This window comes from Zosterops lateralis (genome assembly GCF_965231275.1).
Source record: "Zosterops lateralis genome assembly, chromosome: 10".
Lineage (NCBI taxonomy): Eukaryota > Metazoa > Chordata > Aves > Passeriformes > Zosteropidae > Zosterops > Zosterops lateralis.
Window position 1 is genome coordinate 10819243 of NC_139770.1, and position 26783 is coordinate 10846025.

Genomic DNA, 26783 nt, shown 5'->3' on the forward strand with positions numbered 1-26783 from the left:
TTATTGTGTTTATGGTCATCTCCTGTGCATGCTGAGCATCTGCCATGTGCATCCCGAGGTGGTTCCATCCTGGTGCTGTGTCCATCCCTCTCTGTGATTCTGGGTGAAGCCTGAAAGGCAGCCTGGCTGCTGGAGGATGAAAGATGCTGTAATAAATGTGAGCTCATAATGTTGTTGTTAAAAATAACTGGAGCTAAATTATAAAGAAAAAAATCAATCTTATTCAGTCTTAGCCCAAGGGGGAAATGGACATGAGGGATTGGGCAATCCTTCTGTAAGTTCTTCCTTTACACTATATTTAAACCACACTGAGAGCCAGATTCTCAGCTGGTGTCAATTGTTATTGACTTCAGTGGAGTGAAGCTGGTTTACACAAGTTGAGGCTGCTAAATGCCAGTATTTGGATGAAGCTGAGGCAGCTGGAATTACTTTTGCAGAAAACTCTAGTCTGATGCTGGTTCAAAAGCTATGAGCCCTCCTGAGTGCTTGAGCTATCAGTGCTCTGATTTAGCAACTCTTTTGAGATGTGGATGGCTATTAAAACACTTTTACTTGGGTCAAAATTCGCCGTAATCTTAGCTAGGTTCTGCAACTCCGGTGTCTGTCATTATTCTACAGTCACTGCTTTAGATGGGCTCCTCTGAAAAACTCTGCAAAATTCTTTTTACTTGCTACTTCACTGGCATCATCTCCTGTCTAGACACTCTAATTATGAGAACCAGGGAGCATACAGTGTGATGTGTAGATAAACCTGGATAACTCCAAGGCAACAGAGTGCTGCTTCCATCCCTCCCTGACTGCCCTCCAAACCAATTTTGCCCATTCGTTGTCTGCTCCAGTATGAACATTAGCAAAGTGGGGACTGTGCAGTGCCACCTGGGCAGTATTCATTTGAATTTTGCATTCAGAAGCAAATGTTCCAAGCCATAGAAATGGAGAGGCAAACCTCAAATTGCAATGGGATATAGCAATAGTGGGTTAGCCTTCCCTACTTCTGTTTTTCAGTATGCCTAAAAACTCTCTGGATTAAATAAACAACCTCCCCCACCACCACTGTCAGCAGAATGCATTAAATCTGTAAGCTGATTTGAGTAATTTTTGTGTACTCATATCCACTCTAATTCCCTTCTTATCCATGGACTTGTTTTCTATTTATGCCAGCACAGACTGTATCCAAACTCAGCCTCTATCTATTTCAGCATTTTTTTTTAATAAGAGCTTTTAAAGCTACTGATTTAAAAGGAGACCATCAAATAATCAATACAATATACAATATTGGAATGCATTTTATTCTTTAAATTGCTGTACACAGTATGTCACTTCCAGAAGTGTGTAATGAGAAGAAAAAACCACGTTTTTCTATTGCCCTTCTTTAATATGTCATCTTTCCTGATTCTTTGCTGTAACTGGTACCAGAGAGAATTGTCTGTAATACTTAGCAAGGCCCCTGGGATTCAGACTCTTTCTCAAGTTTCTGTGCTCGGAGTGCCACTTGGGTTTCCACAGGTCTCTGCAGGAGCTGGAGCATGTGAGAATAATCTGTTTCCTGCATTTTGACTCCAAATCAATGTGCTTTGAGTTGATTATAGGGAGGGATTTCTCGTTTGCTTTTTGTTTTCTTGGTAGCTGCTTTTGAAAATCACCCTACTGGTCCATGGGAGAAGTGCCACCATGCAGCTCCCTTGCTCCAAGGGAGGCACTTTTTGCACTCCTGGTGGTGACGTGGGTGAGTGAATGCTCTGGGACAAGCACTTAGGCTTCACCTCTTTAAAGTCTGGATCAAAAACCATCTTTTTATGAGTCCTGGTAATGGAAACATGCCATGAGCATGGATGACTTGAAAAAAAATTATAATAGAGCAGGTTAATGGGTGACTTGGATGAATCTTCTAGCTTTGGGCTCTGATAGGAGCTGTTGAGTTTGAGCTGCACAGAGCTGCCTCTTTGGGAAAATTACACAGGTTTCATTAGAATCTGTTTCCCAACTGATGGAAGAGTCTATCTGGATGCTCTTCTTTTGGTGTAAGCTTGTGGTTCCATCTGAATTCACCTAGGACACATCAGAGTATATCTTTATAAAGAGCTGAATGTGGTGGCTAATGTATTGAAAGAGTGACTCTCCAATCCTGAGCCCCTAAAGTCAAACTCCAGGTAAGATTTCTAGACCAGTCTATGTGGAGATGTCTTCAGCCTGCATTTAGCCAAATCTGAGACTCCAGATGGAGCTGTGGCTCTAGGACTTTTCCCAAAGGAGATTTGGGAAATATCAGAGTCAAGGCCAGGCCAGCTCCAGTCCTGTATGGAAGTGGGAGCTCATCTTTCCACTCCCCAGCCTTTTCTACTCTCGGGCTGGTGATTTGTTTTGTGTTGGGTTGTTGGACACTTGTTAATATCCCAGAGTTTGATGCATGCACATGAACCCAAGGAAGAAGAAATCTCTGTGTGAGGGAAGCACACTTCTTTCCCTTCTTTCCCTCCACCCCCACCGCTGTATCACCATGTTGGTGTGAATGGGTGCATGGACGTTGTGCTACAATAGCTTCCTGCAGCTGATGCAACTCTCAACCAGCCCATCACCAGTTCTCCAGGGTGACACAGCCACATCATCCCTTCTCCCTCTGTTGATTTTTGGAATGGATCATCTTTGTTACCTTTTTCATTTCACTGCTATTAAACCTGCAGCATAGCAGGAAGCTGGTTGGCATTATTCTGCATGAGAGCTGTAGGAAGAGTGAGTTTGTACTTCCTACACTGGTTTGAAGGTAAGGGTGCCAGGCTGGGTATGCACTGAATGTCCCACTATGATTATTTTACTCCTTTCCTTGCTGGGGGATGTTTCCACAGAATGGCTTTGAACCAATTTGTTGTGCCTTTGTTTACTATGAAATTAGTTCACTTGTTTTATGTAAACTCTCCATGAGATTGTTTACTTTGGCACAGGGATCCATGTGCTTTCAGAGATGCAAGGAATTTAGCTACCGGGAGCTTAATAATTTAGTTTGTTGCATTTGCAAAACAGATGGTGGAGGGAAAAGTGTATGTGTGAGGAGGCTTTAGGACAGGATTTGGTTAATGTTTGCTCCCTCTGTAGTTTTCTTTGTTGTTCTCTGGCTGAAGCAGGATGGGTTTCCATCACAGGGAGAAGAAACACAACACATAAGAACTGATATGCCTTTTGCACACAGGGAAAAATAAATATAATTTGGACTTGAGCTGTCATTTTGTGGGCATCTTTGCCAAAGTGGAACTCCCAGTTTCTGGGGCTGGTGGAGGTACAGAAGCACCATGGGGGCCTTGTACATTAACTTGGCTCTGCTCTCTGGAGCCCCATGGGCCTCAGCAGATCTCTGAGGCATCTGTGATAGCATTTCTATGTTGCTGCAGAGAAAAAGGAGGGAAATCCTCATGAGATGTGTGCCCTGGAGTTGGCTGGGGTGGGGTGAGGCCATCCCCATAACACTGGGGTGTCCTTTCAGTTAATGCATTTAGGTACAGCTCTCTGCTGAAGTGAGAAAGGGCAGCTGTTCTCAGTGGAAAACTGAAACAGAGAGTAGAGGAGGCAGGACCTATTCAAAGTCCCACAGAGGGTGACTGAAGGAGAATGAGGGTGGATCCCAGCTCTGCTCAGCCAACTATTTGAGCCTTGTGTCAGGCGGATCATTTTGGAACAGGTCAGAGTTTCCCTGTTCCAAGGGCCAAATTAGTGCCAAGTTGCAAGGGATTCTTGTAAGGCTCTGCCATGTCCATTTGTGGTGGGTTATGCACACTGGGTTGTAGGGCACTGGGAGAAGTGTCACTTTCCACTGTACTTCCTACTGAAAGGTTGTCTGTTCTCCTGGGCTCTGCCACTCCCCTTCATATATTTGGGAGACTAGGCCAAAATCCTTTCAAACCTTCATGTCCTGCTTTAGGGTTTATTGTGGGTGGCAAGCAGCTCCCTCTTTGCAAGATCCTCACAGGAAGGATCTTGGAGCAATCAGACCTAATCAAACTTGGCACTTGCTCAGGGCAGGATCATATTCCCCTGCATTCCTCCGTGGATATGGCAGGCAAAGAATCTGTCACCGTGTCTGATGACCTTGCCTGCAGTGCAAAGTGCCAAGAATGCCCCATGTTTTCTCAGGGTGGGGTGCTGTCCACCACCAATGGCCAGCAAAGCGTGATGATGGGGTGAGCGTGTGCTGTGATTGCTGGGGCATTTGCTGGTGGGCTTGGTGGGGGAGGAGCCCACATGCCACCACCTGATTATTTTGGGCAATGGCCTGAGCTGCTGAGCTGGATCTTTCACAGCTCCATCCAATCTTCTGCTCCTTCAGAAACATTTCTCAGACAGTAATGCTTTGCCCATCTCGGTGTCATGTTTCTGAGAGACCTCTGTGCTGCCCAGTATGAGCCCAGTGCATATGCTTTTACCCTTCTTCAAATCTCAGAGCTGAAGGGTGGTGGTTAAAGGTGCATTTTGCAAGCCTCCACTGACAGAAAGATGGCTGTCTTGCATGTCAAAGAGTTTTCTGTCTGCTTATTGACCTCCTTTTTACCAAGGCTAGATGGATGTTTGTTACATTTGGACAGATGCTGCTGAGGCAAGTGAGAACTTTATTAGCAACCATTTAACCTTTGTCCCTTTTAGGTTTTCATGAGCTTGAGAAGTCTTATATCCTTCAAATTTCCATATGAAGAAGTTGAGGCATAATGAGTTGCAGTGGTTTGTCCCAAACAAGTCTAACAAGAAAAGTGCTTGAAATTCAAATTTCTTCTTAATCAGTCAGATTCTTGATAAGAATGTCCTTCTGTTCTGGTAGTAGAGCCTGCTGGCATCTGTGTGAAGAAAGAGGGCATCTTTCCTAAATGGGAATTACCAGGAGCACGCAGTCTTGCTCTCTCCTAGTGTGCCCAAAATGAACAAAGAGATGGTTGGAGCAGGAACAAACCATTGTTGTGGATGAACCAGCTGAGGAGAATAACAAAAGTCAATGTCTTCCTTGGGCAAGATGACTTCTGCCATAGGTGCTGTAGCATCACAGTGCCCTGTTGCAGGGTGTGCCTGCAAGGTGAAATGTGGCCTCCAGGCATCACCTTGGAGCAATGCTCTCCAGGATAGGCTGGATTTTGCCTGGCTTTGTGTGTAAGTGTGGTTGCCAACACCTGCACAAAGCAAAGGCAGAACAGACCTGAAGAGCAGCATTGGGTACCTGTTTGACCATGGCAGGGTGCATGGCCAGGTGAAGGTGTGAGCAGCAGCAGCACTGAAGGTGGAAATGATGCCAGCAGGGCTTTCTACTGGGCTCCAGCCCTATGTATCTTTACTCTTCCCCCATCCTGTGTTGGAGCCCAATCTCTCTCATAATTGTCCCCCTGGATCAATTACGGATTAAGCCCTGCAGCCAGCTGTGGGAAGCACAGATGTATGGCACCCTGCAGCATGTTCAGTGATGGCCTGGCCTGCTCAGTGATCCTGCCTGGAGTCCCATGCTCTCCCCAAACTCTATTTGCAATGCAGGTAAACTGTAAAGGAGAGGAGTATGTGTAAGACAAGGGAGGTACACCAGTGTGTCTGCATTTTCCTGCCTCTTTTCAGGCTTTTCAATGAAAGACAAAATAGTCACATGGCCCTTGGTGTTGTGGGTTTGCAGTTTCCCTCTTGAAACCTTAAGATGTGGATCACAGGCCTGTGTTGGTAGACACTACACAGACAGCTACGAGGGAGACCATCCCTGTCAAGCTTTAGGAGTAGATACCATATAAAAGGCCAAAGCAGGATAGCTTGTGGGTGGAGTAGAGCTGGAGTGATAGTGATAGTGCAGGGGAAGGGTGTAGTGGAAAATCAGGAATTGCATCTTGCAACTAGTCTAACCAGGATCCTAAGGGAGAAAGTTTCCAGGTGTTGTGGAAGCAGCTTTGCACACCTTTATGGGGAGGTGTTTGGCAGAGATAATTCTCAAACCTTGGTGCATGACCCCTCACATAACCACTGATTAGAGAGTGCTGCAGGACACCACTACTGCAGTTCATGGGAAGAGAGTTAGAAAGGGAGTAAAAGGTAGTCTATAGGAAAGGAGATAATTTCGGGAAGCCCTGAGATGTCCTTGCCTTGGCTGACCTTCTCAGACCTTGTCCACTCTCTGACCTGCCCTTTTCTACAGTGCCTGTTGTGGTACCGCTGCAAAACTACGGGTGTGTAGAGTTTGGGGACTCCTGTGGTAGGACAGGGCAGGATGTGTATTGGGAAGGGTGGGCTGAGAAGGACAAATGCATCAGGGATGGTAGGTTGGTAAGAGAAGGGCCTGTGGGTCCTGCACAGATTGAAGTTGAAAACTACTTTGTCTGGTTGTGCAAGAGTATCTAGGGCAGAGGGGATGTGTGTGAGGGACAGGAAGGAGGGGTGCCTGCATGTGTGCATAAGGAAGTACCTGCAGCAGCTGTTGCAATTGTTTTAATAAAGGAACGTTTCCCTGAATTTCTCTTTTGGCACCTGAGGGCCCTTCCCAGGATGCTCTTGCTGAAGTCGCTGTTTAATTTCCAGGGCAAATGCAGTGCACACACACAGAGCCCCTTCCTGTTTAAACCCATGATCCCATCAGCACATCTCCTCTTCCTTTCACTAAGAGGGAAGGGGGGATGCAGGGATTGGGATAATGACAGAGATGATTATAATTAATGTTTTTTTTTAATGTCTGAAGAGCGAAAGTCCTGTCCAAGTCCCCCAGCTGAGCACAAGCCAAAGTGCTAAATCCCTGTAGGGGTGTGTTTTATTACTGATGCTCTGCATGTCGAGGCTGGTTGTGGGGCCTGATGCTGTGTGTGTGGAATTTTTGTGGCTATTTTCTATTGTGCCAATGAAAAGCAGGATCCCATCCATATAATAAAAAGGAAACTTGAAGGTTTCCACACCTACATGGAGGTGAATGCTTGCAGCATTACTGTTTTAATTACGCATTTTACCTTCACATGACTTTTCTGTAGGATCACATTGCAAATGATTGAGCAGATGTTACTGGGGTTGGAATATGATGGAATTCTCAGTGGCCCTTCCACAAAAGGTTTTGGCTACTCCTTGGTTAGGCTGGTCTGTAGCTGGTTTGTTTTATAGTCTCGTAATTCTTCACTGGGCAGCGTGTGCTGGGTTTGATTCATCCCTGACTATTCCTCTTTCAGGAACAGGGCTCTGATGGCTTCCTGATCCTCTCTTGACCAGCTGGGTGATCTCAAAGAAGTTGTTTGCTCCTCAGGACTCTGTTTATTCTGTGTACCTGCTGCCACATACAGATTGAAGGCTGGATATGGAAGCTGCCCTTAGCCAGGCTGTCTACACAGTGTAGCAGTAGTAATGGATCTGCCCTTCCAAATCAATCCAAAGCCACATCCTGCAAGTACTGATCCCTTCAGTGGGCTGAAAGAAATCCTCAGCACACACCAAATGGACAGGAAAAAGTGATTCCCTATGTGACACATTAGAAGAACCTTTAACTGGGAATAGTAGCAACTGGCTGCAATCCTGCAAGCTTTCAAAGATCATCTGAACCTTTTGGATGTGAAAATGTGGAAAGCTCCAGGAGTGTTTGCAACCTGGATTGTCTTTGTTCCTGTGCAGCCTTTGGTCGCTTAAAGCAAATTTCCACCATCAGAGTACATGTGTCACTCCCCTGAGAGAGAGGCTGCCTGGACACAGTCCCCAGGAGCTCCTAGACATCCCTTCTCTCTGTCCCCTCACTAAGAAAGGGTGTGTTGTCCCTGCTGGAGCTGTGTTTCTCTTGCTACCATGGCAGCTAAGAGCACTTTGGGACACAGGCCCACAAGTGGCAGCTCACAGCTTCTGCACCCAGCTTCAGCCTTGTCTCAGGTAAAGAGGATGTTTCCCTATGAGGTGGCTCACTGTCTCCCTTTCTATCAGCAGAAATTCCACCAGGAATAAGCTGAACCACACCAGGCTTGGTGGCTGCTCCCGCCATTCCAGGATGGGTGTCTCTTCATCTCCCACACAGCTGGCCCATGTTCTGCTGTTGCTCAACCTCTTCCTTTCTGCCCTTTTGGCAAGGATGTGGGCAAAAACAGCCCATAAATCTGTTCAGATTGTGAGCTTCAGTGCCTGACCCTGGATCTCCAGTCTGTACTTGTAATACCTGCAATTCCAATGTGATCTGCCCTCCAGGGGTGAGATGCTTTGGGCTTTGAACTTTGCACCCCAAAAATACATTCAGCTGTTTGACAGAGGTCTGAGGGTTTTCTCTGGAAATTTATTATTATTTTCACTGAATTTTTTTTTTTTTAACTTCTAAATCCTGGTTTTTTTCTCCTCTCCCCCGGAAGAGCATGCTCAGCAGCTAAAAGAGAAGACTGGCTGGAGAATGCAGACTGTGAGCAGTGTAGGAGCTGCTGGGAGAGGGGAAGGGCAGCAGAAGGACTGTGGCAGAGCACGTGGCTCCTGCCCTCAATTAGCCTGTGTGGCCATCACTGTTGAAATGAGAGCACAGCAGGTCTCCAAGGAGTTCTCTCATGGGCCTTACTGAACTTATAAGCTGGGACCACAGTATAACTTAATTTCCTGAAATGTCAAGCAGCTTAAACTGGCTGCCTGCTCTATTGGTGTTAGTTTGTTGGTTTGTTGTTTTTTTTTAATGAACACATTGTACTTCCATTTCCTGCAAAAAAATTCCTATCAGTGTTTGATGATTGCTTAATAAGAGAAATCAGTAAACACATGGAACATTCACATCCTGCAGAAGAATATAATGACTATAAGCTTTCTTCTGGGTTGCCAGGGGTTGGTGGTTTGATTTATTTGTATTTTTATCCTTCCAGCTGAGAACATTGATCTGAAGCTGTATCCTGACATGCTGAGACCATTGGTGAGCTGTAGGAGGCCTTCAGCAACCACCAGCTTTACTTCGGAAGGAAAAGGTAGAATTTCCTGGATGAGCAAGCTGGGAGAAGGGATATCAAATTGGGAAAAGTAACAATGTTGAGGACAAACTGTCATGTTTTTACTACCTGTCTTGTGATAGACTGTGGGTTTTATTTGATTTTGCAAGAGAACGGGACTTATATAATTGTATTGTGAGTGTGAACTCCTAGGAAGGTGACTGTAAGCTCTGGAGGCAAACCTGATGGGTCCCAAATGGATTTGTTGTTATTTTTTATATATTTGTTACTAGACAAGCCTTTATATTATTTCGTAGGTGTGATTTCTGAGTCCTATTAGCTCATAATTCAAGATCAGTCTTTTATAATTCTCGTGTCAGCTAACACTCTTTTAGACCTGGAGATACTGCGTTTATAAGGAACCTAATAGAAAATTTAAATAGCCTTTTCTTCATGTTAATTTTCATTACTGACTCTAATACTCCTCTGTCTAGAGCTTTCTCTGTTCAAAGTGCTGTGCAGTCTATCAGCTAACTGCACAGCCCAGGTAAATGGGAGATAAATAAAACTCCCTGCCATTCTCAAGGCTTTTGGATTTTTCATAAGTCTCTGAGTGTGGTGTTGAGCAGGGAGCCACAGAGAGCCACCCATTGGGAAATATTTGGCAGAGGGACTGACTGACAATTTACTGTCTGAACACAGGCCTGAAAGGAAAATCTTGTGTTGTGACTGTTTGCTTTCCAAATGTCTCTTGCAATTTGTGTCCTCTCCAAGCTCTGTTTCATGGTTCTCATCTCCTTTCCTCACACAAGACCATGGTTTCCCAGGCTCTAGGGGGGAAAAGAACTAGCCAGCAATTGTAATGGAAACCCTTGCCTGATTAGGTGTCAGGAACTTATTGAAAATAAATGCAATTTTTTTGCCACTTCCTATATTTTAAAACCCAAAGGCCAGTAAGAGAGAAATTGGCCAAGGAAAAATAAAAAACCAAAACATAATAAGCATTTTAATCCTTAAATTATAATTAGCCTTGGTCTGGAGCTGAGGACTGCACCAGCTTTTTTGAGAAGAAGCAGAGCACATTTTCTCATCCCACCAGAGACACAGGCATATTCTTTTGTTCAGCTCCTTCCCATCTTAGTGCCTTATATATCCCATATGCAGGAGTATCATCTGTTTACACGGTAATGTCTTGGTTCCCTAAATATTGGAGAATATTAAGACACTGAGGTAAATGAACCTTGGGGTGGGGGACTGCCTGTTGCAGAAGGAGGATTTGTTGATTTTTTTTTGTTGTTGGGTCCTGGTGTCATCCCTTGGTGTGTATGTGTGCACACTCCTGGATATAGAAAGCACTAATGTCTAATCACATTCCACAGAAGGCAATTTGAGATGATTGAAAAAAATGTTCTAGTTACTTATTTTTAAGTAATGTAATTGCAAGCAGGCACTTCTAGCATGGCAAAGCTTGGACAAGGTGTTATGGAAGAAAAAATAGCAGTCAAACCCCAGAATTTTGGGTATAGTCTATGGTTATTTTGCAGTTGTCCTCTAGCTGTTCAGAGCCTTTTTGACTCAAGGGAAGACTTTTTACTGCCATGAGGGCAAAGGATGCAGTGACTGATGGTTTCGTGCCTGGCCAGTGTGAGGGCAATGGGTTGTAAATCCATGTACTTCCTTACTAAAATGGCCATCACTTTACACTAATCTGGCCACTCTCACCACCCAAATTTCTGTTACAACTTTATTACAGGCTACACAAATGAAGGAAAGAGAGAAGTTTTGCCTTTCCCAGATAAACCATTTCCTGGGGGGCCTAGCCCCACTGGCATCCTCTGCCCCAAAGGAGTCGGAAGTAGCTGCTGGTGGGAGAAGCCAGCTGAGGTCACCCACGAGCATTGCAAGAGACTCCCCTGTCTCCTCACCCCAAGGGGCTGAGATATTTAGACAGCTGCCTCACTATGAATGGGACTCTCTGGCAAAAGAATTAAGCAAAGATTAAAATCAGTTTTAGCTGTTAAATGTGTGCTTTGCACAGCATTTAGCAACTAAAAGGCTAATTATCTTTGAACTTATGCACGTGGTTTTAGATGTGACCCACACAAGTTGCTATTTTTTTCTTTTGTCTACAAGAAGCTGAAAATCAGGATAAAAATGAGATGCTGGTGTCAGTAAGGTCACAGCTTTGTGAGTAGCCTGGAGGCTGTACCCAGTCTGCAGGGAAATAGGGCACCTACTGAATGAGAATAGATTAAAAAAAATACTTTAACACTTGTCATTTAAACTCTCCTGTTTAATGGAAGTTCATGCTCTTGATTAAGGAAATGCAAGTGTGCATTAAGGTAGGAAAATGAGACTGCTCTGAGAGAAGGCCAAGCTCCTAGCTGGAGGGGAAATTTACTCTGGATGTTGATGCTTGTAGGGCACAGGGAGTGAAATCTGGGAGGTGAAGAGCACTGCAAGACCTACATAGGTCAGTGCAGAGCAAATCAGATTGAGTTTTAGAAAGTGCTGCAGGGAGATAAGGAGAAATTTGATGCTGAGTTGCAATAAAATAAGGAGAGGTGCTCCATGCCTCTGTGCAGCCTGAATGCTTGGAAAGCTGCTCAAGGCTCAAGATAGCCGTGTCAATGAATATAGAGACAATGGGAGGAGGTAACCTGGTTGATATAATGTTGGAGCCATTTAAAAACCCTTTAGGGAAGCAAGTAAGCATTGCCAAATGGTGATCAAAAATTCTGGATCTTCCCATCCAGTACGAGCCAAATCATGACATAAGACAAACATTTTCAGGGTTTTTTTTTTAACCTTTAGATTACCCTTAAATTAGGTTTCAAGCTTCTTTCTTAACTATAAAGCATGCAATTGTTACAGAAATGGGTCCAGGGATGAAAAATGAATTTTTCACACAGCTACTGAAGGAGGGCTGATTGGAAGCCTTTTCTTGCATGGCCTTTCATACAGTTAAGAAGTCCCTCTTGCTTCCCTGTAACCAGCTCTCTCCTTGCATAAACACCCCAGCTCATATTTGCTGGAGATGGTGTTTCTCAAATTTCTTTTCCCTGGACTCTGTGATCTGTCCACCTTTTTTGAAGGGTCAGTGAGGCCACAGGCAGTCCACCAGTCAAGAGCTTACCTGTGCTGAGCAGGCAGGAAGAATGCCTTTACAAGCATAGTCTCTTGCACTGATTTTTTCTAAATTAAACCTCCCCACCCCCAATTTTCACAAACCATCAAGATGATTTTGACTTTTGATCTGCTCTTCTATATAATGTCAGCTTATTTTAGCGCTTTTTTTTTTTTTTTTTTTTTTTTTTTTTTTTTTTTTTGCCTGCAGAAGTGGCATACATATTGTCAATTAATTAATGTGATTTTCTTTATGAAACTATTGAATGGAACTAATTTCAGGATCAAGGATGTCAAGCAGAACACCCAATATGATGCGAGTTATGAAATGCTTATCAGGTGTACCAGCTACAACACTTCTGCTCTGTTTAGGAGATTAATAGTTATTTTTCTTCTGTTCTTTCTGTTTCATGAAAGAATCTCATGGGGGAAAAAAAAATTGTAGAAAGTCATTAAAGAGTTGTCTTGGGTCCAGAGTTCAGACCATCTGACATCAGTTCAGACCTTCTGATATTATGTACAAGTAGAGTCCCAGCCTGACCTGTCATGACCCTCTGCAGCTTGTCATATTCTGTTTTGTCACAGGTAAGGTGTGGATCAATAAGTTAGTTCTGTTGGCAGTGGTGAAGGTTCCTGCATTGATGTCAGAGAACCAGTGCTATGAAAAGGCCAGAATCAAGAAAATGTCAGCAAGAACTTTTTACTTCCATGAATTGTAGGACAATAAGACTATGATTTATGTAGTGAAAGGTATGGATTATACATTTGAGAAACCCATTAAGGGTTACTAACATGCCTTAACAGAAGAAAGATCTCCAGCTCCAGCAGTTTTGATTTGAAGGTATCATGGGAAAACCAATTTCTTCTAGCAATTTAACAATGCAAATTGGTTCTAAGGTGATGATGAGAAGATGAATATGTTACGCAGAGTAGCAGCGAAGTGTTGGGGTGGCAAGGTTCACAAAAGGCAGCTTTGAATGACAAACACCACTTTGGGCAAGAGGTTTTCACTCCGAGCCAGCCAGAAGAGGTTAGAGATCCACACAGAACATGATCCTGATGGCTCACCTGGTCTGCCCTTATTTCCATGGCTCTGCTGGTTCCCTACCACCTCGGAGAGGTGCTGCAGGCACTTTCTAGTGGGCTAATGTCATTGGTCAGAGATCTCTGTGTATGTAAAATCAGGGAGAGATCCATACCATCCCTGCACAACTGATGTTTGTAGATGATGGGTGGGGCAGTGATGTCTCGGGGAGCTGCACTGCCTCGGGCTATGATCTCATACGTTAAGCAGGGTTGGGCCTGTTTGTTTTTTGGATGGGGACTTAGAAGGAGAAGTTGATTGCTACAGTCAATTTGACTTGGTAATTCAGAAGGTGGTGCTCTTCCCCCTAGGTAGCTCAGGCTGACATGCCAGAATGATTAGGCTCACCACAACTCCTAACCTTCTGAAAAAAAAATGTAAACCCAACATCCTCACCTTTCCAGAATGAACATCACGGGACTCCTGCTATTATCCCGAAGTCCCAACCAAATTCCATCTCAAAGCAACCACACCCTGCAAATGGAGATCCACCCTGCCCTTCCAGGAGGATGCAGTAAACTTTGCTTTCCCTGCTGGGTCGCCTGGTACCTCCAGCTGAACTGCTGCAGAGCTCGGGACAGATGGCAGCAGTACTACTGGGGCAGGGAGCAAATTAACCTGTGCAGATGTCCTCACTGTAAAGGGACTGTTGAAATGGGAAGTGTTTTCCCACCAGTAGGGATTTTGGAAGCCTTAGTGATACCTGGTTTGAGCAATGGCCTCCTTGTGCTGAAGGTAGCAGCTGGTGCCTCTCTGTTTCACCTTTGTCTCATCCTACTGCAGCACAGGCACATTTCTCTGCCCACTGCCCTCTTAGAGCGACCCAAAAAAAAAAAATTAGCTGTTTTGCACACCTCTTCATATTCCAGTATGGCTACTTGGGCCAAATTCTGGAGTGAGGTAAGTTATTTAGCACCATGTAGGTGTAAAGTGCAGCAATTTTCTGTTCTGAGTGGGTGGTAAGGTAGGGGTGCAGCAGGAAAAGCAGCAAAGAGGATGGCATTAGATAACATGCTCTGTGTGCTGAGGGCTGCTGGGAAGGGAGCTCTGCTTGCTTTGGCCATGTCTAAAGGCAGATTTGCTCAGTATTTGTTTGTTTTCTAAGCTCTGAGTGTGCTTGTGTGCATTCTTCTCTTTTGGTTTAGCTTAAACCTTTCCTAATCCTGTTAGCAGAGATAAATCTCCCTGAACCACAAGCAAGTGTCTGCATGGGAGTTTGCACGAGCTGAATTAATTCTTCGCGAAATCACTCAGGGTGCCTTTGTGTGGGTAAACACAACCTCACGTTCCTTCCAGCATCCTCGGCTTTCCCTGCCGTGCTTTCCCTGCCTGCTCTCCCCTCTTGGCAGGGGAGGTCACATTGAAGCATCTCATGCTCAATTTCCACAGGAAAATAAGCAAATCCCCCTTCACCACCAGGAGAAGGGCAGAGTGAACCCAAACCAGGCTTTCTGTGTGGGGTCTGTCAAGAAAGACTCCCTTGAAGGGCCAGCAGGACCACGTCCCTGACCTAGTGGCATGCAGAAGGAGGGGTGCTCCCAGTATCAGCCCTGCTGCTCTATCCTGGCACAGAACAGTGGGAGAGGCAGCTGGGCTTAGCTCAGGATTTTGCATATTCTTTACCATGCATGTCCTGTCTTGACAGTATTTATGCAAATTTTTAAATAGAGGAAAAAGCTGTCACGTAAAACAAAAAAATTCATCCGAAGGCCAAATATGTAGGTTGGTTGGCTTCTGCGCTTTCTTTTTTTTTCCAATTAAAAATAAGGTAACCTATAAAATGACGATCCAGTTTAATATCCTCATTACATGTTCCAGGCAGTATCTGAGTCACACCATTTGCTCTGTGCTTTGTACCCCTGCGGGGGATGTAAAATCTCTGTTTTTGGAATATTCCTAGGTCTACCCCAGTCAGATGTGCCAGGTGAGAGTTCCAAGGTGCAGGATTGTGGGTAGTGAAAGTGAATTCTCTCAGGATACAATTGCTGTCAGGACAGGACCCACAAGTCAGTATTTGAGGTAATTGGTTTGGGTGGTCCTTGCAATTCATGTTACCTTTTTGAGAGGAAACACACCTGAAGTCAAAAGAAATTCTCAATGGATTGTCTCGTCCTTATTTTTGTTTCTGGTTGGCAGAATTCCTTTGAGTTTAATTCCCACCTAATGCTAAGATCCATCACTTTTAATTGCCATCAAAAAACACTTATAAGGAGCAACAAAAGGAGCTGCTGGAGGATATCTCTTCTTCAGAACTGGAAGAACTGCTGCATGTTCTCATGTTGTGAGCAGACAATTCTCATCAGCATGGACATTTCTTATGCAGGTGGGGGTCTTCTGGCTTGTCTGGACTATTTCACCTGGGTATTTTTGCAGAGATAACTAGTAAGATGTTTACTGGTTAATACCAACTGTGATAATGTGTTTTGTGACACAGATTCTCGTTTGCTAAGAGCTAGAGTAAACCAGACTTGCCTCCCAGGATCTGCATGCCACAACAGCCCAGAGATCACTATTGGGGAGACTTCTTTTGATGAAGACTCAAGGTCACAGCTGAGATGCAGAAATCCAATAATTTATTGCTGGTCAGCTCAAAGCTCCTGTTATGATCCACAGCACCAAACCCACCTTTCACATAACTAAAAACATCTACACTGAGGGTTACCACTACCCAGCTCATGTACAAGTGCCTTCATCTGTGGAGCAGCACTTGTGAGCCATTACGGGATCATGGAACACAAGGCTGAATGTTATTTTCATTTTAGAGCACTTTGTACCCAATAGGAAGGGGCTGGAAAAGGGATTCTCCTTTGGGCTATAGATCCCCCACCTGCTGTATCTCCATACACCTCCCAGTGTGGTGAGCTCCAGGCACTTGGCAGATCTCAGTCCTTTTTCCACTAGAATTGCAGTTTCCTCCTTGGGCTGTGTCTAAATTTCCTTGGCATGGAGGGAAGGGCTGACGTTACCACCACTCCAGGGTATGCAACAGCATACAATTATTACCTTTCAGATATGCTATACAGATATGCTTGGAAACCTCCATACTTTCCTTCCTTAAAAATGCATGGCTCTAGTTGCTGGATTTGGGAGCTGTGAGTCTCTGACTCTCATGAATTCCCCATTCAGGGTGACAGCCTGCAGAAAATATCATGGCTCACCCATGCCAGACATCTCAGCCTCCCAGCCCATTTCTGTGTCTGGCATTGGGGTGAACCAGCCAGACTCCACTAAAAAATGGCCTGCAGGACTGCTCCCATAAGGCAGCACAGCACTGTCATGTTTGGCTTCCATCTGCCCCTTGCAGCCCTTCTGTGCCATCCTAGACCTTGTGCCTGTAGCTGTACACTGCCACCACCCTCCTCCTGCAGGCCTTGCAGCACAGCCCTTTAATGCCAGGCAGGAAAGTCATTTGTGGGCTGCCCCACAGCTCCCAAATTATGTTAGGTGTGTTGACTTCAAGCACACACACAAACAACTGTTGTGTCTTACGGCAACAAGGCCAAATGCCACAATTGTGGGCATGGCAGTACTGCTCCAGAGCCAAGCTGGCCCTGGGTGGTGTCAGCAGGAGATGTTCTGTACTGTCCTGGGAAGCTGGGAATTGCTCCCTAGGCTGAGTGCCATTGGGGATACAGATATAACCTTTACCTACTAACTAATGAAATTGCTTTTCCCAGCACAGAGGTATACCTGCATGCTATTAGCATTAGAGATTTCAGGTTCCAGACCTGCTGCTGAGTTCAATGAGCCTACTGTAGCATTATTTGAAATATTGTCTGTTGGATTTTTTTTTTCCTTGTATGTTGTCAGCTCAATTTAATTTTTTGTTTAATGCCTAAAATTTTCCTTTACCTGATTTGCCCTTTTCCTCTCCTAAAACATATGTATGCATGAAAAAATCTGACTTCTGGAAGTCTGGATACTTTCCTAATGCATTTAATAGTACTGAGGACATAAAATACTGTGCTGAGTCCTCTGGGAAACCTACAATTAGTGGGATGAAAATACCTTCTGTAAATGATTGAGCTCATGAAACAGTGTGAGTAATTAAAATGCTGTGCAGGACAGAGCTGAAAATCCTTACAGGATTATCAATGAGGCATTGTTTAAATGATGTCCTTGGGTTAGACAGTGGCAGCAACATTGGCTGCAGGCATTACTCAGAGCTTCTGCTGAGAATGGAAGGTGGCAGGTATCATCTGCAGTACCTGGTTAGTCTTCTGCTTTCCTCCACTTCTATCCTTGCTGTTCTAGCTCAGAGGAGCCCTTCATAGCTTATTTATTTCATCCCAGGAGGTCTGCAGATTGGTTGATTGGATGTTGGGGGATTTTTGTTTGGTTGGTTGTTGAGGTTTGTTTTTTAAACCGGTCTGTAATGATGCCTGGGAATGCAGAGCCAGGGAAGAGACAGGTTTGAAAAGTTCTCAGTACCTCTACTTGTGTGGTGGTCTTAGTGTATGTGTGCATATGATCTTATCCCAGGATAGGCACCAATGGGCTGCCCACAGACCTGGTTAAACATTTAACACTTAGCTGCAGTTTCCATGCCTTGTTTCCAAAGGCATTTTAGTGCCCAAAGATGCCTACAGAGCTTTAAAGGCCCTTAGCTCATTGGATACCCAAATTGATGTGACTTTGATGGGATTGATATGTCTAACTTTATTAGGATCCTTTGAAAATTCCTCCAGGAGTCCATTTGCCATGCACCCAAAATCCGTGCAAAGTATAATCAGAGTTTGTTTTTTGTTTGGTTGGTTTTGTGCCTGGAGCTGCACTTCCCAACATGGCAAGTCCTGCCCAGCTTGCATAGAACAGCTTCAGAAATGGCAAAGGCTGCAAGGTGCATGCAGCTGGATTGAAACAGGACAGTGACAGGTTATGCAAGTGAGCAGTGGGTAATTTACTTTGTGAAGATGATTAGAACTCACCACTGTTTTGGGCTCATGAGTGGAAGTTTATAATGATAGATTTGTTGGAGGGTAAGGTCACATTTTTGTTTCCTGTGTGAAAAGTGAGGCCAGATAAATACGGAAATAGAGTTACAAGCACAGTTTGCAGATGTCTGCATCGTTTCAGGTGTGGGGTGGCATGAGAGACCTGGTTGGTGTGGGCTGGAGGGGGGTATGGAGGTTGAAATTATTTGCACACAGTAGGGCTGGAGTGAATTTGAGTTGAAAAACTTTTCAGGGAAGACAGGAATGAGAGAAAAGGAAGAAGAAAGGAAAAAATAAGTTTTCCTTGGTCAAATGAAGGTGATGGGACTGGAGCAACTGGTGTGAGGATGTGTGTGAGCAAATCAGACCTGAGCCGTGCATGAGGGCAAGGGGGAGCTGACTTGGGTACAAAACAGGTTAAACAAGGATACATGGCAAGGAGGTAGGAAAGGGAGAGGGAGCTGAAGGTTGGGAAGGTAGAAGGTGAGCCCAGCATGACAATGGGGGTGAGATGGCAGGGAGGCCTTTCCTTTTCCAGAGGCAGTTGCTTATGAATACCCATTATGTCTGTTTTTATCTCTCTACAAGGAAGCTTTCCAAAAGCATGAATAATACCTTATTAGGTGAGGGTAAAGCCCCTCCTTTTTATCCTGCTTTAATTCATGCTTCCTCTGCTTTGGTGGCTGCCTTGTACATGGTGCTGTTAGAAGTGCAATTATCATTCTTCCTGGTTGGGCGGTATGAAGGGCGTAGCCTCTCACAGCATCTCCTGGAGGCTTATTACTCAAGAGAGAGGAGCTGTGCATGAGAAGCCAAATTAAACTGAGCAAAGAGGAGGCCATTTCCACTGCAGGGATGGAACAGATTGTTTTGCTGAAGACCAGGTCAAGAGCTGGTCTACGGGAGAATGTAGCTGGAAGCCTGCAATGTAGGGAACTTGTGCCAGAACACTGTGGTTCTTTGTGGCTTAGCCTGCCTCTCTCCCTTTTGTCCACTGCTTTACAGATGTGGGTTGCTGATTATCCTCTGCTTGACAGTGGAATATTGTCCTGCACAGACTTCAAGGCTAGAAGCTGTAAAATTCTGACCCCTACCTCTGATCTTCTTCAGATCTTGGCTGTTGCATCTTAGAGAGCTACCAGACCTAGTTGAAAGATCCCAAATCATGGAAAATGCAGTGCATCCTTGAAAGGACCACCTTCTCCCTTCCTTTTTTAAAATGTATCACTTTTCTCAGCATGAATTCATCTGTTTTTAGCTGTCTTTTACCATTGCATCACCACTGTTTTGTCTCTGCTTTTTGGCAAGAGTGCCTTACACACCATTCAGTGGCCAGCTTTGAGGGGCAATCAGTGTCTCCATCTCTATTTGCCAGGATTCCAGATGTCTCTGAAGCTTTCTGAGCACCAGGCAGCAAACAGTTAAGGCAGCTGAGCCACAGGTCTCAGAACATTTTGCTAGGGAGCCAGGTGAGCAAAGTACAGATAAAGGCAGCACCTGCCTATGGTTTGGAACAGCCTGGGGCCATGGATAGAATGTAAATACACTCTAAAAATCTTATTGTCTGACACTCTGCCAGCGTCTTCTGGGCTCTTGTCATGGAAAATATTTCAACTGAGGTCATTCAGTCAGCAAAAAACCGAGGATTTAATACCCTCTGAGGTGCCAACTTGCTTCTTTCTTTGTGTCGATAAATAAACAAAGTAGGGTAGCATTTCATGTTGCCAGGATGATCTTTGTTTTATTAGGAAGGGCTTAAAGGTTGTTGATTTTTTTGGTGTTTTTTTTTTTTTTTTTTTTTTCCTTCTCTTTCCTCTTCTTTAAATGCAAAGACTTTATGCTTCTGCTCTCTTTCTCTGTTTGCTCCTCCTGGCTCATGAACACGCCCAGCCTTTAGAGTTAGAACTAATGTCTGCTTCTTATAAATCTCTGCTGCCTGCCCCAGGCTGTGTTTTTAATTCCTTTATTCAGCTTTGAGATGAGTAGGATAAAGGTGCAGCTTTTTGAGATGATGGAAGTTGCCATTTCCCTTCTTCAGTCAATTAGGCAGCTTTGCTTGTTTTCAGCTAATTCTCTAAAACTTTCCATTGATGATAGTGCTAAGGGGCGTGGGGGCAGCTGAGGGATCTGGGAGGGAGAAGAGGGAGGGCTGGTAACTGGATTATCTACTGCTAGGATGACTGATTTGCTGCCTGTGCCTCTGGGAGAGGGAAACAACCTGACTTCAGAGCTCTACTCAGAGCAACTGAGCTTCTGGTCAGCCAGATTTATGGCTTTTGATTGTATTTGTGCAGTGCCTGTCCTTTCTCAAGAGTGACATGAGATGTGGTGGTCCTGTCAGTGTGCTTGGGGAAACCATTGCTTTTTCTTCCAAATCCTTGCAATGGAAAATTCCTTCAAAGTTTGCATGGAGCTTTCCTTAATTATGTGTTTTGGAGACCTTTCCCCACATCTTTCAGTTCCAGACCCTTCCACCAGTGCCCATTTTGAGTAGAGTCATGGGTGTGCAGGTACTGCTGGGTGAGGAGGAACCATTTGTCTAGAGGTGTTCCCTACCTATTGAAAGCCTTCACCTCATCTATATTTTGTCCAGCTGTCCCTCCCTGGCTCCTCTGGGCCTTCCTTACTGGCCTGCAATACCCAAGCCCCTTGTGAGTGGTGAGTGCCTCATACAGATGTTAGAGAAGGCACTACAGCATCTTGGCAAGTCCAGCAACAGTGTTCCCTTTCTTCCACTGTGTTTCAGCAATGATGTGAGAGCAAAGGATGGGCTTTGCTTTCTGAAACATCAGCTCTTTCTGCTTTCAGGCTGGAAGGAATGAGATCAGTCCTTCTACATCAGCACTTTTCTTATCTTGTTGTTTTCTGCCCTAAGTCTGTCAGGGTCTGTGGCTCACCTGGTAATGAGTCTGCAAACCTTGGGGCTGGGAATCATCTCACCTGATTTTAGTTATCTAAAACTTAGACATAAATTTCGAGATTGTCATCTGGACTCCCTCTTTGCTCAGTGAGGAGTGATAAACAGCCCATGCCATTCACTTTACCCACTCTAGACAGCTGCCTTAGGTTGAGATGATTCACACTTTGGAACTCCCGTGTGCTCCACAAACTGTCTGGAAAGCATAGGGGAACATTCAGATCTGGACCTCTAATTCTCACAGGACTCTTCATCTGAGAAATCCAACTTCTGCTTATTTTTACCATTTCCCATGGATACTGTTTATGTGCAGGGTAGAATTACACTGTCACTTGTTTTAAGGGGAGTGACCTGTGCCCATCTGACTGTTGAGATGTCTTTGTGCTGATTTTGGTTTTGATGGAGATGGTGTTCTGTTTGTGGTGCCCCAGAGGAACAGAGGAGGTTTTTTAAGTGAGAGGGAAATAACTACTTTGTCAAATGCTGTCATTCTGCTACCATTTTTTTTTTCAATCAATCAGGTGGATTTTAAGGCTACCAATTTCAGAGCTGATGAAAAAATATGAAAAAAGCTGATTTCCACTAAAACTAAAGATCTTGACTGTTTTATGTTTACCCTTATGCTAATCTGTGATGAGATTACTTATCCCTGTGTATATCTTTGAAGGGGAAAGACTGCAGGGATTCCCCACCCCACATGAGATACAGACCTTAAAATACAAAGGGGAAAATAGAGCTTGGAGCCGAGATAATCTTCTTGGGTTGCTGCTGGGAGCACAATGGTGGCAAATTGCTGTGGCAAGGGACCCTGCTCTTCAACCAAAGACAGGAACTAGGCTGACAGGACAATAATAGTGTGTTGGCTCAACTGGCAAACACACATCCCCTTTGGACAGACTCAAAATGTTACATTGAGAAGCAGTTAATACACCGTTGTGTAAAGTTCCTAATGGACTGGAGCCAGAATGCTCCATTAACCACACACATATAAAATATTCATTGAGCTTGGGTTTTGTTGCCAAGCTGGAGGAAGGGGGAGAAGCTTTGTGTATGGAGATAACACTGTCAGTATTGAGTCTGAAGGGAGGAGTTGATGATGTGTTCTGAAATCTTTTATTCTTTTTAAGAAGAGAAGTACTTTTGATCCTTGGCAGGGGGCTAAGGGGTGCAAAGAGGATTAAATGCAATACTTGCCAGGTTTTACATTTCTTGTTTAATTGACCAAGGGTTGAAGGTACCTCTTGCCTCTGTGCCAAACTCTCAGATCTGTTCTGTACCATGTGCTTTCTGCAAATTAAACACAGGGTCAGTCTTTAGAAAATAAAAATATTGCAAAAACCACAATTGTGTTCCCCAGAAGATTAGCTTCTAAATAAAAGAAAAATTCCCTAAGCACAGGAAAGCGAGGACTGTGGTGATAGGAAGTATAAGAATCAAGGTTTCTCTCTGGAAAACACGTGTTCACCTGTTTTTGTGCTGGTTTTATGTGTATGGTAAAAGAAGCTTTGTTTTCTGGGTACTGAATGTACAATGAACATTTAGAAAAGATTTGGTTGGGAAAAATTGGCTTGACTTGTTGTTGGTGCTTGAATTATGAGACAATGGGGCAAATGGTAAAATCATGTTTCAGACTGAGTAAACATGTGTGCAAAAGATACTGTCCATGTGAGCCTTCTCTCTCTCGCCAGAAGGCAACTTTGTGTATCCACTTAATCCAGACCCATGCTGGCAGAACCACAGCCCTGCTGAGGAGGAACAGGCAGGCTGTGGTGCTGTGTGGGATGGATAACTGAGAATACAAGGCCAGGAGGGAACTTGTAGTGGTTTGCCTGTGCTCTGGGGCCTTTGTGTCTTGTGGTATCTGGGGAGCCTTTGAGAGGATACTGGAGAGGAGCTGGTGACCTTCCTTGTGCATCATGTCTGATCATGGTTGTGTGAGCACCAAGAAATACAAGGGAGAGGTCCAGGAGGCAAAACATAACATTTTAATAGGAGAGCATGGTGTAGAACAGGAGCTCCATTGCAGCATTCAAGAAATGCCCCAGACAATGAGAGACCCACTGTGTGTCTACGGAAATGGTGTGGGAAGAAACAGAAAAGACATCTTAGAAGCAGGAAAGATGCTCAAAAATGGATGGGAGGGATGATGTCTTCTGAAATGGGCCAGCCAGGTTGGTGGCACTATGAATGAAAACAAACACTGGGAGAGTCTTCCAAATTATTTGAGATGAAGTCCTAGAGTGGAACACATCCATCCTGATGGCAAATTTCCTTCTGTGCCTTCATGGCAGGACAGAATAACCATTAATAATGTTCAGATAATCCAACAGTCCAAGCAAATGCCCAGTTAAACCAGGCACATGCAGACCAAGACCAAAAGTATTTGTGCTTTCCTAGAAATATTAAATGTATATAAGTGAGGATGGGTGAATTTCACTGTACTGGCCTCAAAGAAATCATACTGAATTAAGCTGATCAGAACAGCACTGCACTACAGGATACTCATGATGTGGAAATAATAGAAATAGATTTTGCCATTGGAGAAGTGACTCACAGTCTGTTGGAAATCAATCCAATAAGATAAATCAATTATCTGTATCGTCATTTGCCACCCACTCTCTATGAATTGGATGTTGCCACACCAAATCAAGAAAAACATTATTATAAACTTATCCTTTTAAACAGCTGACCATGGCAGTGAAAATATCTATGAAATATTTTAAAAATATCAGAGGCAATGGAGAGTATACAAGAAAATAGACTGGAGAAGATTTATCCTACTTAGGATATAAAGGGCAAATTTTAACTTACATTTCTAAACAGACCAATAAAGAAGTAATTTTTTACTAAGACCTTGTTTAAATTATAGCTGTTGCACTGAAGAATGGCTTGGCAATAGTGACCATTCATAGTCAATTTCATTACTTTAGCAGGAATAATAACATTAGGAAAAACCCAAAGACCATGACTGTTTTTATTTCAAAAGCATTTTAATATTAAGAAATTTAATTTTAATACTATTAATGAGTAAGTAAATTAAGTAAGAATGTAAGTGACATGCCTGTATAGTGGAGAAAACATGCCAGTTTCCAAAGTTCACCTAATCCTCCCTAAAAGTTACTACAGTTATAGAGTGGAGGAAGAGGACAATGCAATGGTGTCCTCTAAAAAGTGGAAATCATGCCTAAACAAAGAAATCAGAAAGGAATATAATTTCTTACAAGTTCAATGTAAACCCATTGCGACACAAACTAAAATCGTTGGAGGAGTGACTCACAAAACTGATAGGAAATTGTAACAAATTTCCTTCAAATCCGACAGGAACTTATAGTCTGGTGATTTCAGCAAATGCTCAAGATGTGAAAGGAGCAGTGGAAGTCAGCAAACTCACTGAGAGCAGAGCACTGCCTGCACAGCAAACAGGAAAGTCCTGCAAGGGTTGAGGCCAAAGAAGGGTCCTGAATTGAATTGTTAACAGAAAAGCTTTTAAAGCAGACATGAATGAAATGAACAATAGCAAATCACGAGGACAAATGATATTCACTCAAATGTTCTAATTGCTCTGCTGTGAAATTTTTGGGTTCTGTCAGCCTCAGTTACCTTATCCACCAGAGATAACTAATGTGACACCAATCCTAAAAAGTGCTCCAGCAGGGATGAAAAAACCCTGCAGGTGACCCAAGTCTGGCTTGTCTACCAGGAAAATTGAAAGGAAATTACAACAGATTTAATGGCAGCATACCTAAATACAATATATTTTGGATGTGCTAACACGACCTTTGTAAATTAAAGGCATGTATTGCAAACCCTGGAGAACTTCAAAGGAATGAATAAGCATCTGGAAAAGCATGTGACACTTAATATGGTGTGCTTGGGGTTTTGAATGGATTTTTAAAAAGTCTCTGCAAGGTATGAAGAAAAAGATAGCTGTAACTAGCCAATTTTCACACTAGAAAATGTTCATGTTCCTTTTACTGATCCTTTGGGGATGAGGAGGAGAGGGAAGTCCTTGTAGAGTTTCTGGGGCAGGGGAAACCATGTTCCTCAACATCCCTACTTGAAAAAAGAATTAGTAGGGAGAACAGAAAAGTCATTCAGGCCAAAAAAATCATTATCACAGTGATAACTAAATCTTTTTGGTCCTTTTCTCAAGGATCTTGAGAGACTGGGCAATACAGTGGCAGACAAAAGTCAATGTTAATATACATAAATAACACGGGGGAAAATAATCCTGACCATTCTTACCTCTAGGTTGCTATGTTTTCTCTGGTTTCTGTACTCAGGAAATTTATTAATAAAGTCATAGCTGCTCATCTTCCTGAAATGTCAGACCAGTACTAGAAGTCCTATAAATGTAGAAGAGAAATTTTTGGAGTTCTTTTTAGTAATTGACAGCAAAATAAAAAAGTTATGCTGGTGCAGTATGTAAAAAAAACTTATGCCACTGCAGTAGGTAGAGGAGAGAGACAGAGATATGGATCTTCCTGTAGTGTTCCTGCATCTTGGCTGCTGCATGAAGGACTGTTCACTCATTTTCAAAAAAAAGATGTATTAGAAGTAGAAAGCATAGAAAAGAGCACTAAGAGTAGCTAGAAGTATGAAATGTCTCTTCTTTTTTAATGGGGAAGTCTAAATAAAGTAATGTTTCTCAGCCTAGAAGCTGAAGTGCTGAAGAAGCTTTTGACAGAGGCTCATAAAATCGTGAGTGATATGGAGGAGGTGAATGGGAACTGACCATTCCTTTCTCTTTGCAAGGTAAGAACTAAGGGTGCTAAAGAAACTAGATGGATAGTGGCAATGAATAAAAGGCGTACATTTTCATTATTTTATTGTGGAAGTGGTGACAGATACCGGAAATTGTAAAATGAAATAAATTTTAAATTCTGCAGGATCCATTCACCTGAGACTACTAAACACAAGGGCCTGTGTGGGCTTGGAGATTGCTTCAAGTCCTTAAATTGCAAATGGCCAGAAGCTGGAGGACTGTGACCATTCTGTGCATGCTGTGTTGTGTGTCTGGTAAGTATCTGCTTTTGGACTGAGTTCCAGGTAAGCTGCTGGGCCAGATAGGGCTTGGCTTTGCCTGCACCACCGTGTTTGTATCCTTGTTCTACTAAGGTTGAACATGCTTAACTCCAAAATTTGTTTCTTGCTTTGTGTTGTCCTACAGTTCACTTGAAAATATCCCCTTTCCTTTCTGTAGGTTTGTGTGAGCTTCTGGCCCAACTGCTGATACTCAGCTTTTCCTGCTTGGTGTACAAGTTTCTGCATCCTGACCCTGTGGATCCTTTTTATATTTGGAGATCAGCACTGTATGTTTGGGGTTTTTTTTTAAATCACAATATTTCAGCCAGATTCACCAAATCAGTATATTTATAAACCTGAGTTAATAATGCGTGTAAACAGAGGACTAACTTTAATCATATGCTTAAGTTCTGTGCATCTCAACCACATGCTTAAGTGCTTTGCCAGATAAAAATAGTAGCATGATTTAACAGTAAGCCTGACTTTCCATTGTGCTATTTTAGTTTTATGCTGATTTAACTCCAGCTAAATCAGCCAGGATACAGGACTTGGTTTGGAGAAGACAGCTTTGGTCTGAAAACAAGTTATTCCAAACCCTAGAGTTGGAAGAAGTTCTCTAGGACCAAAGATTTACAAGAAAGGGTGTGAGGGCAGAGTGCTAGGCTTCTGCTTCTGGGTTCGTGGTATGAGTTTCATGCTGGAATTGCACAACACCCAGATACAAGTAGGTGTCTGGCCATGCTGACTAAGTTAAAATCATCCAGATGTGAATGTTTTGGCTATGGAAACTTTTGTACTTTAAATGTGCTAGCCCAGTTTTCTTGGGAGAATATTTTGAC

General features: G+C 43.6%; 1 long non-coding RNA gene across 2 annotated transcripts in view; it reads left to right on the forward strand.

Moving 5' to 3' along the window:
• Positions 1–26783, forward strand: part of LOC310913435 — a 61058-nt gene that overhangs the window by 6105 nt on the left and 28170 nt on the right. The window contains exons 2-4 of one of the 2 annotated variants that reach the window (XR_014590820.1): positions 8799–8897; positions 25809–25938; positions 26123–26231. This is a non-coding gene — a long non-coding RNA (uncharacterized lncRNA). The remainder of the gene's footprint in view (positions 1–8798; positions 8898–25808; positions 25939–26122; positions 26232–26783) is intronic. The other variant, XR_014590819.1, reaches the window with a different exon arrangement.